This window comes from Gymnoscopelus braueri, assembly GCF_963280865.1.
Source record: "Gymnoscopelus braueri genome assembly, chromosome: 14".
In the NCBI taxonomy this organism is placed as follows: domain Eukaryota; kingdom Metazoa; phylum Chordata; class Actinopteri; order Myctophiformes; family Myctophidae; genus Gymnoscopelus; species Gymnoscopelus braueri.
In genome coordinates this window covers 6,378,960-6,393,274 of record NC_137619.1, presented here as the reverse complement: position 1 = coordinate 6,393,274, position 14,315 = coordinate 6,378,960, and the positions used below count along the sequence as shown (strand labels likewise).

At 41.8% G+C, this 14,315-nt stretch overlaps 1 protein-coding gene across 3 annotated transcripts in view; it reads right to left on the bottom strand.

The window, feature by feature from the left end:
• The window catches only part of bmpr1aa (bone morphogenetic protein receptor, type IAa), a 74,462-nt gene that overhangs the window by 42,308 nt on the left and 17,839 nt on the right, over window positions 1–14,315 (bottom strand). For all 3 annotated transcript variants that reach the window (XR_013934437.1, XM_080449437.1, XM_080449438.1), the window contains exon 2: window positions 3,097–3,214. The gene's annotated coding sequence lies outside the window, so the exon portion shown is untranslated. The remainder of the gene's footprint in view (window positions 1–3,096; window positions 3,215–14,315) is intronic.

Genomic DNA, 14,315 nt, shown 5'->3' with positions numbered 1-14,315 from the left:
GTATATTCCTCCTGAGCTTCTCTCAAATAGGATCCTCTTGAAAATAGTTGACTGGCTTTCCAACAGCAATAAAACACGTTGCAACTTATTATGGTTAAGGTACGATTACGTTTACGCTTACGGTCAAAAACTTGTATCGTCCCAGTCCTGCTATAATTCATAACCATTTCTCTGGTGAGGATCTCACACACACACACACACACACACACACACACACACACACCAGAAAACGAATTCTTTTCACTTATTCAGTACTGAGACATATATTCTATATTGTGGACAGGTTTCAGGCAGAGATTACACTCATTTTAACACAATTCTTCTCTTGTGGGAAATCTGCATCAATGTATGGACCCCTGACATGAAAACCTTTGACAAACACTGGTTTAGGACACAGCTACTGGGGGTCCTTAACAAATACACAGACAAATAAATAGAAAAACGGACATATTCAGCAGCAGGGTGGAATTATCCCCCCCCACCATGTTGGGCATCATCAGGTCAAACATCTTCATAAGCACACATAAAAGGCATAATATGCTCTAGTCTAAACCAGAGGTTCTAAACCAGAGGTTCTCAAACTTTCTCATGTCAAGGACCCCCAAATCAACACTTATCAGCCCGCGGACCCCCATTTGAAAATATATGCCGCGGACCCCCAAAAGAGAAGATTCTTACGGCTCTAGCAGTGATTTAAACCATTTTTATTTCAAGGACCCCCAGTTTGACATGCATTTAGGCTACGGACCCCCATTTAATGGCAATTCTATCTCTGGGACCCCAATTTATATTGTAAAATCAATGTTAATTTAACTCTGAGTGTACAAATGGACCGGTCCATTTGGTTCCACGTGTACACTCTCAGTTACAGACCCATAAGGGTCCATTTGGTTCCTAACTATCCATCATTTAGCTGGGGACCCCCTGGAACTCCCTCAAGGACCCCATGGGGGTCCCCAAAACCCACTTTGAAAACCACTGGTCTAAAACAACAGTTAGAACCCAGTTAGAATGTGACTCAACATAAAAGCCCTTTCTAAATGCCAACACACACATTAAAGCCACAGGCTGTCAGGAACACTGGAGACTCACAGGCTGTCAGGAACACTGGACACTCAAAAAGTAGGATTTATGGAAAATAAATGTTGTGGGATCAGTTAGTACTCTATTACTTTAGGTCATGTGTTGTTCTGGACTATATTCCCATCCTGGGTCTAAATAAAGACCTTTTACTGAATAAAAGAGACTATTTTAAGACTTCATAAACAACTGGATGATGTTCAAACTGTCTGTAGTCTGTATGATCTAATTATGATGTTTCATTCATTTTTAGGTGTTTTCACTTTTATTGCAATGGTTCTCAAAGTGGGGTCCGCAGGACCCCCAGGGGTCCTCAGCAGCATGTGTTAGTATCATCACAATCATTGTAACTACTTCATCCATATTTTGGCTATTCCAAAAATAGCAGATATACAAGCTCACAGTGCGTCACTTCGTGCCGCACTGCAAGCTTGTACATCTGCTATTTTTGAACATTTTTTGAACAAAATCGTGAGTGTTTGGAAAATGTAGAATAGTTTTGGATTTTTTAAAACACAAATGGTCTCTTCTGGTGGTTCACTAAACATTCCGTGGTCAAATACATATCAATTTATTTATTTCTGATCCTAGTCTCTTTAGTTTGTAATTCAGAGCACAGTTTTTCCATCAATTCCATCAATCTGGGGGTCCTTGACATGAAGAGGTTTGAGAACCACTGGCTTATTGCACTGCTGGACCCCTTGTACACTTGAATTATTTTATATTGTTCTTATTGATCTTTTAATGTACCCTATTTAATGACCTCTTCTGTTAAGGAAAGGATTCCAGTAAGCTGCTGGCTTCTTCCTTTTCTTGCAGGGGGTCCCAGGGGGTCCCCAGCTAAAAGAAGGAACCACATGGAACCTTATGCGTCTGGAACTCTGAGAGTGTTCTATTTGTACACTATCAGGACTAAATATTGACACTAGATCGGGGGTAACAGATATAAACATCACATCAAATGGGGGTCCGTGGTCTAATGTATGTAAAACTGGGGGTCCTTGAAATGAAAAAGAAAAAAGGTTTAAACAATTACAGAATATTTGTTCTCCCTTAAAATAAAGAAAAAGTACCTCCACATTGCAGTATTGATACATTTACTTAAGCAAAACATGTGAGTACTTTTTCCACTGTCTCATACACATCCCTCTCTCTCACACACCCCCCATTTGAATTGTTCCACACACACACACACGCGCACACACACACACACACACACACACACACACACACACACACACACACACACACACACACACACACACACACACACACACACACACACACACACACACACACACACACACACACACACACACACACACACACACACACACACACACACACACACACACACACACACACACACACGCGCACGACTCCAGCAGTAATCAGACTCCTTCCTGTTTCTCTTCTTCTTCTGGGGTATTAATCACATCAGCTGACAGCTGCAATCACCCAATCACACTCCACTTAATGTCCAGGAAGCCTCCTGATTGGCTGGCTCTGCCTCTGGCACCGGGGGTCAAGGGCTAATCTCTTCTGTGTGTGTGCGTGTGCGTGTGTGTGCGTGCGTGTGTGTGTCAGTGGTGGAAAAGGTACTCACATGTTCTACTCAAGTAAAAGTATCAATACTGCAATGTAGAAATACTCTGCAGTATTGAGTAAAAGGCCTGTGTTCAAAATGTTACTTGAGTAAAAGTACAAAAGTATTGGCATCAAAATGTACTTAAAGTACTAAAATGTTTGAAAATAGCCTAGGTATAAAATAGGGCTAAAGTGGTAAATGTATGTTTTATAATGTAATAATTTATATCTGCATAATTGTAGTGGATTAAAAGTATAATATTTGCCTCTGAGATGTAGTGGAGTAGAAGTAAAAGTATTGAAAATTGTAAATACTCAAGTAAAGTAAAAATACCTCAATATTGTACTTAAGTACAGTACGTGTGTGAGTGTGAGTGTGAGTGTGAGTGTGAGTGTGTGTGTGTGTGTGTATGTGTCTCTCTCTCTCACCTGGCTGTTTGTTGGCTGGTACAGAGACATGGTGAGACAGTGTGTGTGTGAGCGTTGCGAGGCCGGGCGCTGCCCTCATAAACATCCATGGGTTGGGAGGCTAGATGGACACGCACACCTGAGGGACACACAGCATGACAGCATTATGAGGGATGCAGCTCACACGTTGGGCTGTTCAAACACAGCAGATCTACAAGCTTGAGATTGTAGATCTGCTATTGTTGTTGTTGAAAACATTTTTTTTGTTTTTAAAACATTTTGCTTCTCAAAATGTTTCTAAATCCTAATAGTTTTTTTGTTGTAGCTGTATGTAGCTATAATAATAATATGATATTTCTATAAATATTCTCAAACTTTGTTCATGTCAAGGACCCCCAAAATGTATTTGTCCCCCCCCCCCCCCCCCCCCCGCCTGAAAATATTGTTCCAGGGACCCCTAGAAGCAAAGATTTGAGTTAAAAATGTGTGTGTGTGTGTGTGTGTGTGTGTGTGTGTGTGTATGTGTATATATATACACACACAGATTTGCAGACATTTTCACGATTGTTTTTCCCAAAAATAGCAGATCAACAAGCTCATAGCGCTATATAATAGGTCAGGCTCTAGGACCTGCCTCTCGCCCCAGTGAGGGATTCCAGCCACAGACTTATTTTAGAAGTCGTGAAGAGAAAATAGAAACGTCCAAATGCTTTGAGTGACCACAGCTCTCTCACACACACACACACACACACACACACACACAGACACACACACACACACACACACACACACACACACACAGAGACAGACACACACACACACACACACACACACACACACACACACACACAGTGTGACCAATGGGCAGAGCAAGAGAAAGAGTGAGAAAGTGAAAGTTCAATGTTGAGTAGAAAGACAGAAATAGAGAGATGGAGGTAAAGAGGGAAAGACGGTCATTTTAGATTTCTTTGGGCTATTTCAGATAAATTGTGAAAAGTTGAGCAAATGTTTGAATATACATTTTAAAGCGAACATTTGTAACTCAAATCTTTGCTTCTGGGGGGGGTCCCTGGAACAACATATTTTGAGACGGGGGTCCACGGCCAAATACATATAAAAAAAATGTGTTCTGAATCCTAACAGTATGTTGCAACTATATATCAGTGGGGCTCCAACTTCTCCATGTCAAGGACCCCCAGAATGATGTGTATTTGGCCACGGACCCCCCATCTCAAATGATTTTGTTCCAGCAGGGACCCCCAGAAGCACAGATCGGAGTTAAACATTTTCGCTTTAAAAAAAATAATATATATATTCAAAGCTTTGCACACATTTTCACGATTTTTCAAAAAAATAGCAGATCTACAAGCTGTGAGGTATGAGCTTGTAGATCTGCATCATCAGCAAATAACACTTATGTGTTTCTCTGGCACAACAGAGAGAATGAATAAACAACAACAACAACAACACTGTTGTTTTAACCCTTTAAGACCTGAAGCCGATTCTACAAATGTCTTCTAAATCCTAACAGTTTTCTGAAAAAAACGTATGTTTCTATATCAGTGGTGCTTAATCTTTTTCATGTCAAGGACCACCCAAAATGATATGTATTTGGCTGCGGACCCCCGGCTCAATTTTTTTTTTTCAGGGACCCCCCCAGAAGCAAAGATTTGAGTTAAAAATGTAACTCAATTTTATATTTTTATATATTTAACTTAAATTTTTAAATAATATATATTCAAAGATTTGCACAAACGTACTCGATTTTTTCAAAAATAGCAGATCTACAAGCTCATAGCGCGGCACTCGGTGCCGCGCTATGAGCTTGTATATCTGCTATTTTTGAAAAAGCCAAAGTGTAAAATAATAGCTCAAATCAAAAAAAGTGACACAGATGCGTTCCAGGTCTTAATGGGTTAAACATCAGTATCACCCCTAGAACAGGAGTCTCCAACGGGGGTCCGGGACTCCTAGGGGGTCCTCAGAGATACCGCAGGTGGGGGGGGGGGCCGGCAAATCTTTGTGCGATAGGATTTGTATTGTTTTTTACATGAACCACTTGAACCCCTAGCATCCCTTTTCTGAGGAGAACTTTGGCAAAAAAAAATAGCAGATCTACAAGCTCACAGCGCGTGGCGCTGCGCCTCCTAAAGCCAAAGAGCTTTAGAGGAGTACAGGGGAAAAAAGAGCAGATCAAGTAAAAAATAATGTAAAAAAAGAATGTTTAATCTGAAAAACTATTTTAAAACAATATGTAGGGAGGGGGGGGGGTCCCTGCTTCATCTCTCTCTCGGCTAGGGGGTCCTTGGCCTGAAACACGTTGAAGACCCCCCCGCCCTAGAATATCCCAACCGGTGCAGTTATGGGGGGTCCTTGAAACGTCAAACGTTCGAGTAGCACTGAGACAGATCACCAGACCATCAGATCAGCTGTGTGTGTGTGTGTGTGTGTGTGTGTGTGTGTGTGTGTGTGTGTGTGTGTGTGTGTGTGTGTGTGTGTGTGTGTGTGTGTGTGTGTCTCTCTCCACTATAAAGGAGCGTGGGGCTGCAGACTGTGTGTGTGTGTGTGTGTGTGTGTGTGTGTGTGTGTGTGTGTGTGTGTGTGTGTGTGTGTGTGTGTGTGTGTGTGTGTGTGTGTGTGTGTGTGTGTGGGCCTGCAGACTGCAGACGATAATTGGCAGCTCTCTGACGTTGCTCTATTTATAACGGCCTGAGAACGAGAACAGAGAACGGGGCGGTCTACGGTCCCTGGCTCTCTCTCTCTCTCTCTCCGCACGACTCCGCTCCACGACAAGACACACACACACACACACACACACACACACACACACACACGCTTATTTACAGCTGAGACAACAATGTAAGCGGACGGACGGACGGACGGACAGAGACAGGAAGCGTCAGGAAGAGGCCAATGAGTGTCATGAAGCTAAAGCAATTCCAGTCCCGACAAAACACAGCACAGCTGTTTCTACCGGCTTCTGTGTCCTACCATGCACTTTATACTGGCTCTGACTCCATAGAGAATGTGTGCTTTATGTCACATTCTTTATACTGTATATTATATATAAAGCTCTGATTCCATAGAGAATGTGTGCTTTGTGTCACATTCTTTATATATATATACAGTGGTGGGAAAAGTACTCAAATTCTTTACTTAAGTAAAAGTACCAATACTGCAATATAAAAATACTCTGTTACAAGTAAAGTCCAGAATAAAAAATGTACTTGAGTAAAAGTACAAAAGTATTGGCATCAAAATGTACTTAAAGTATCAAAAGTAAAAGTACTAAATATTTGAAAATAGCCGATCTACAAGCTCACAACGCGTCGCGCTGCGACGCGTTGTGAGCTTGTAGATCTGCTATTTTCAAATAGCCTAGGTATAAAATAGGGCTAAAGTGGTTAATGTATGTTTCATTATATCATAATTTACATCTGAAAAGTAACTAGTAACTAAAGTTTTCAAATAAATGTAGTGGAGTAAAAGTACAATATTTTCCTCTGAGATGTAGTGGAGTAGAAGTAAAAGTAATGGAAATTGGAAATACTCAAGTAAAGTACAAATACCTCAAAAATGTACTTAAGTACAGTACTTAAGTAAATGTACTTAGTTACTTTCCACCACTGTGAATATATATATACTGTATATTATATATAAAGCTCTGATTCCATAGACAATGTGTGCTTTATGTCACATTCTTTTTCACCACAAATGAAGAATCCCCCCAAGAATCTGCATTGTTGTGTTTTTAAGTCACCAATCTCATCCAATCAGTGGAGAGAAACCTTTGATCAGCTTCAATTAATGTCTTTGTTTCTTCACTTCTAATGTCACCGTGTCCCAGACGAGTTCTCTCTGCTGATTGGATTACATTGGCATCCCGACCTGAAAATGTTCCGTTTACTAAAGAAAAGCAATGATTACTGTCAAAATATACAGTTATATAACAATGATTAACACACATATTTCACCTACAGCTACTTTAACACAATAGGGGTCCAGGATTAACAGCTAAACTACATCTCAAATCTATGTATTGTATAAACACTGTGTCAGAGTGTGATCCAAGTGTCTTGAATCCTGCCTGTGTGCTTGTTACTTAAAACACTATAAAGTTACTATTTAAAACACTTTGTGATCAACAGAGTCACGCTGTGAACCAGGAGCATGTCTGGACGTGTGTGTGAACTCAGCTCGTGCTGAATGAACCGCACACACACACACACACACACACACACACACACACACACACACACACACACACACACACACACACACACACACACACACACACACACACACACACACACACACACACACACACACACACACACACGAAAAAGTACTCAAACGTTTTACTTAAGTAAAAGTATCAACACTGCAATGTAGAAGTACTCCGTTACAAATAAAAGTCCGGAATTCAGATCTACAAGCTCACAACGCGTCGCGATGCGGCACGTTGTGAGCTTGTAGATCTGCTATTTTCAAATAGCCTATGTATAAAATAGGGCTGAAATGGTAAATATATGTTTTATAATATAATAATGTACAACTTAGTTCCTTTACACCACTGGTAGCGCCTCAGTAAACTAGGATCCTAGGTAAACCAAGAACCTAGCATCAGTCTAAACATTATAATATAAGAATTATAAACAATCTGTACATTGAAACTATACAAACTATAGGACACCAGATCTACAAATGAACCTGGTATCTGTCTAACACAACATGCTATCAAAATGTCATTTTTACCGTTGCATAATCCTGCAAGGTCGTCAAGGCTCTAGGTCAATGCTGCTAATGTTTAGTCTGAGCTACTATGAGCCTGGCACACACACACACACACACACACACAGGGTTCCGTGTGTGTGTGTGTGTTGTGAAGCCTAAAAAAAGCCCTCAGGCGACTAAAGGTTACGTGCAAATTCCTGGCATAGAGAGACGTGTCAGAGAAAGGTGTGAAGGCAACACACATACACACACTGAGAGCTGTCCAACCTGTATGTCTGTCTACACACACACAACCTGTATGTCTGTCCACACACACACAACCTGTATGTATGTCTGTCCACACACACACAACCTGTATGTATGTCTGTCCACACACACACAACCTGTATGTATGTCTGTCCACACACACACACACACACACACACACACACACACACACACACACACACACACACACACACACACACACACACACACACACACACACACACACACACACACACACACACACACACACACACACACACACACACACACACACACACACACACACACTAAATCAGTGCTACTCAGGGACAGACGTAGCATACAGCTAACGTACGGTGACACTAGAAGCTAATATAACACAGATGATAAATAGGGTTGTTGAGACTAAACCACTGTAATGCATCGACACCAGAACATCCATGAGAGGCTGAGATCCTAACATGGTAAAATGATAAATGGTGCATTTATATAGCGCTTTTATCCAAAGCGCTTTACATAGTAAGTAGATTGTGCATTACATTCACCCATTCTCACACACATTCACACACCGATGGAGGAGGAAACCATGCAAGGCACCAACCTGCTCATCGGGAGCAATTAGGGGTTCAGGGTCTTGCTCAAGGACACTTCGACACCAACTCTGGGAGAACCCTGGATCCAACTGGAAAACCTCACGGTTTGCTATCCGGCCGCTCTACCCCTGAGCCACTGGCTCTACCCGCTCCTATGACACATGGTCCTCACTTGTATCATTATGGATATGATACAAAACAATCTGCCTAACAGATCAACTAGCTAGCATGCTACATGCGGAGGTTCAGGGTCAGTCCAACCCCCCCCCCCCCCCCCCCCACACACACAGTGCTGCACACAGTTCCAAGTACATCAGAGTACCGTAACAGTTCACCAGGCCAGAGGTTCTCAAAGTAGGATCCTGGGACCCTCAGGATTCCGTGATGGGGTTTCAAATGGACCCTTACAGGTCTGTAACACTTGAGAGTGCAAATGGAACCAAATGGACCCGTAAATCCCCCCCACCCCATAACTCACAGAGTTATGGCCTGCTCAATACCAAACACCAAATATATATCAAAGAATAACTTCCCCATTAAAGTTACTAAAGCAAATCCAATTTAAAGGCCAAAAAAAAACAACCAAAAAACGCTGTGGTGTCACTTGCCAAAAAGAACAGATCTACAAGCTAGCAAGACGTGGCAAAGTGACACCCTTGCGTGATGCAGTATAAACAGAGCTTCATGCAGGTGAACCATGGACTGATGCTTTATTCTACGGCTAAGACTCACTGACTGATGCTTTATTCTACGGCTAAGACTCACTGACTGATGCTTTATTCTACGGCTAAGACTCACTTACTGATGCTTTATTCTACGGCCAAGACTCACTGACTGATGCTTTATTCTACGGCTAAGACTCACTTACTGATGCATTCTACGGCCAAGACTCACTGACTGATGCTTTATTCTACGGCTAAGACTCACTTACTGATGCTTTATTCTACGGCCAAGACTCACTGACTGATGCTTTATTCTACGGCTAAGACTCACTGATGCTTTATTCTACGGCTAAGACTCACCCTTACTGACTCACTAACCCTTACTAAAGTCTGTCCAGATAAATGCCTGAACAAGTAATGCTATACTCAGAGTCTTACACAGGTCTGTGATTGTTCAGTACCTACGTTATGCGCGCGCGCACACACGCACACACACACACACACACACACACACAATTCAATTCAATTCAATTCAAAGGGCTTTATTGGCATGAGAAAACATACGTTTACATTGCCAAAGCAGAAAGCATAATACAACAATACAGCAATACAATCAAAACAAAAATATGTACATTTGAAAGTCAGAATCTTCAATAGATCAATTTCTATGTACCAAGATCACTGGGTGCAGTTATAGTGCCGGAATATACCCAATGATTAGTCTTTAGGGTGGTTGTGTTCCGTTTGATATCCTTTTCCTATCACACACACACACACACACACACACACACACACACACACACACACACACACACACACACACACACACACACACACACACACACACACACACACACACACACACACACACACACACACACACACACACACACACACACACGTTGCTCTCACAGACCTTCTACCCTCAGCTCTCTGTAACTCTGTCTCAAACTCTCCAAGCACCGTTTCCAAAGACATGTGATCTCTGTAGCAACTATAACTGACCAATAGTATTTAGCATCGTTTAGTCCAATGGTTCTCAACCAGTGGTCCGGGGACTACCAGTGGTCCTTGGGGGTGGGTTCCAGGTGGTCCCCAGCTAAATGATGGAGAGCTGGTAACCAAATGGACCCTTATAATTTAAAAAAAATAATTTTTAACCCTTGATTTTTGTAACCCTTTTTTTCACCCGGTGCCAATTTGCTAAGTGATCATGGGCACTACACTCCCCCCACCAGCCTAGGGAGGCCAGTGCCGAGCTCATGCCTCCTTCAATGCATGAGAGCCAACTGACCTTCTTGTCACCTGACAGGGGAGAGTTTCGCCTGTAGGACGTAGCGCGTGGAAGGAACACGTTATTCCAACCAGTTCCCTTCCCCTCCATCAGGCGCCCTGGCTGACCAGGGGGAGGCAGTATAGTGACCAGGATTACTACATGTTTTTGTGAGGGTATTAACTACCCTAGGAGACACGGGGAGAACATGCAAACTCCACACAGAAAGGACCTTTCGCCAACCCCACCTAGGGTATGGGCGCTGATGACGCGGAGGAGAAGACACACCCCCAGCGCCCACAGCGCCCCCGGCGGGAATCGAACCCAGGACCTTCTAGCTGTGAGGCGACAGCGCTACCGACTGCGCCACCGTGCCCCAAATGGACCCTTATAGATCTTTATCTCTTGATAGTGTCCAAACTCATTTTACACTCTCAAGAGTTACATTATTGTTAAACACACATTACTTAATTAAATCAACATTTGCCTGTTATCTCTCCTATGATGCCAACATCAATACAGCATGGATGGGATTGTGGACAAAATCTTATCCAACGATAAGTCTTGGGTCTGAGAGTCTAAATCTCATATAATGATGAGGCTCAGATACCGAATAAATAATGGACCTTCATATGAAAAGGGTTGAAAAGCACTGGTTGAGTCTGTGGCAAAGTGTCAATCCCCCCCCATGTCTGAGCTAAATGAACACGACTAACATCTCTCTAACATGAGGAGAAATACCCACCAGACTACAGACAACATGAGGAGAAATACCCACCAGACTACAGACAACAGCACAGAGCACATACATGTAGAAACCTGTTGCACTAAGTCATGATGCTAGGATGATACTAGACCTCACACCTAGCACTCACCTAACCCCTGTTCATGATGCTAGGGTGATGCTAGGGTGATACTAGACCTCACACCTAGGACTCACCTAACCCCTGTTCATGATGCTAGGGTGATACCAGACCTCACACCTAGCACTCACCTAACCCCTGTTCATGATGCTAGGGTGATGCTAGGGTGATACTAGACCTCACACCTAGGACTCACCTAACCCCTGTTCATGATGCTAGGGTGATACTAGACCTCACACCTAGAACTCACCTAACCCCTGTTCATGATGCTAGGATGATACTAGACCTCACACCTAGAACTCACCTAACCCCTGTTCATGATGCTAGGATGATACTAGACCTCACACCTAGGACTCACCTAACCCCTGTTCATGATGCTAGGATGATACTAGACCTCACACCTAGAACTCACCTAACCCCTGTTCATGATGCTAGGATGATACTAGACCTCACACCTAGAACTCACCTAACCCCTGTTCATGATGCTAGGATGATACTAGACCTCACACCTAGGACTCACCTAACCCCTGTTCATGATGCTAGGATGATACTAGACCTCACACCTAGAACTCACCTAACCCCTGTTCATGATGCTAGGGTGATGCTAGACCTCACACCTAGCACTCACCTAACCCCTGTTCATGATGCTAGGGTGATACTAGACCTCACACCTAGAACTCACCTAACCTCTGTTCATGATGCTAGGGTAGAGGAGAGAATACAGCAACTTGCAATAGGCCTCGTCTTAGTCGTCTACAAGATACACCACACCACAAAGACACCCATGTATCTGTCAAAGAACTTCAAGAGTGTGAAACGCCCACAGGTACAACACAGGTACAACACCAGAGGGCGCTCCACTGATCTCATTCCCTCCAGATTCTGCACAAACATGAGGATCAATTCATTCAACTGTTAACACATTGACCGCCGGGCCCGTAGTTCTACGGGCCGTTAAATCCAACGGTAAAGCGCCGATCCCGTAGCCTACGGGCTGTGGTGCTTTTTCCTTTTTTTCGAAAAAAAATACTTTTTTCAATTTTCTAGTACGGCACATTTCATTGTAACACCACCGGAAACAGAATTATTTGGGATCCGGTTTTGACGATCACGCCGGCTCCCATTCTAAAGCGCACACTGAAACTCAATTCTCTTCCTGTAGTTTTTTCTCCTCGCTGATCACTGTTTAACCTAAACCGTTCTAACTACAACATGGATGCCCCGTTTGACACGTGGTTTGGACTGGTACACGCAGGGAGATGTCGCCGATGTAAACAGACCGTACGGCTCAATCTTAAAGGGATACTTCACTTTCACATAAAATAAACATTTAAAGAATATATTAAAAATAAATGAAAAAAGTAATGAAAAAATCACGGCCCCCTCACGCATTAGAGTGTCCTACTAATGTGTGAGGGGGCCTTTATTTTGCCATAACTTCTTTCATTTTTTTTTAATATTTATTTTTAATGTTTATTTTATGTGAAAGTGAAGTATCCCTTTAAGGATTTTAACAAGATCTATGGCGACGTGAAAAAAACAAAAAACAACAATAAAACGTTGGCACTGGTGAGTACATTATGAGATTAACCTCTGGCGGTCAATGTGTTAAAGGGCAAGACCACTTTGGTAGAGGTTTGGTTTGTGTAGTTACCTTGCCATGATGTAACTCCAAAGGTGGACAAGAAATGAAAAATAATTGCTCCATTAATTAGAAATTGATAATTAAAAATATGCTCCCCATTGACTTACATTGTACACTGAAACAGCTCTCAAAGTCACTCTTTTAACCCATAAACAAACACAAACTAAGCTGATTCAGACAATATAGAACATCACCAAACCCAGTACTGTTTATTTTTTTAATAAAAATGTCAACTTCCTGATGATTTTACTATTTGAAGATCCGGATCCGGATCCGCCGATCCAGTCCAGGTTTTCTTTCTAATAAAAATAGCTAAATCAACAGTAAGTTAACATTTTTATTAAAAAAAAAACAGTACTGGGTTTGGTGATGTTCTATATTGTCTGAATCGACTTTGTTTACATTCGTTTACATCCTAAAAGAGCGACTTTGAGAGCTGTTTTACTGTACAATGTAAGTCAATGAGGAGCATATTTTGAATTATCAATTTCTAATCAATGCAGCAATTATTTTTCATTTCTTGTCCACCTTTGGAGTTACATCATGGCAAGGTAACTACACAACCCAGACCTCTACCAAAGTGGTCTTGCCCTTTAAGCCACCAAAATGTTGAACTCCCTACCACCAGCCACCAGAAAGTGTGACTCTCTACCCTCCTTCAGACAAGGACCTAGACAAGTCTTCTGTTTTTCTGTAAATATACTAACTATATATATATATATATATATATATATATATATATATATATATATATATATATATATATATATATATATATATATATATATATATATATATATATATATATATATATATATATATATATATATATATATATACTAACTATATATATATATATATATATATATCTCCTAGTATTTCTTGTATAGTATGTCTATGTATGTCTTCATGAATTGAATACACAGGACCACAATGGATATATCTGAGTGAGTGAGTGAGTGAGTGAGTGAGTGAGTGAGTGAGTGAGTCAGACAGACAGACAGACAGACAGACAGACAGACAGACAGACAGACAGACAGACAGACAGACAGACAGACAGACAGACAGACAGACAGACAGACAGACAGAGAGAGAGAGAGAGAGAGAGAGAGAGAGAGAGAGAGAGAGAGAGAGAGAGAGAGAGAGAATGTGGTAGTGTAATGATGGTGATTATCAGCTAGTGTGTAATGTTGGTCATCTGGTCAACATTGAGCCTTTGATAAC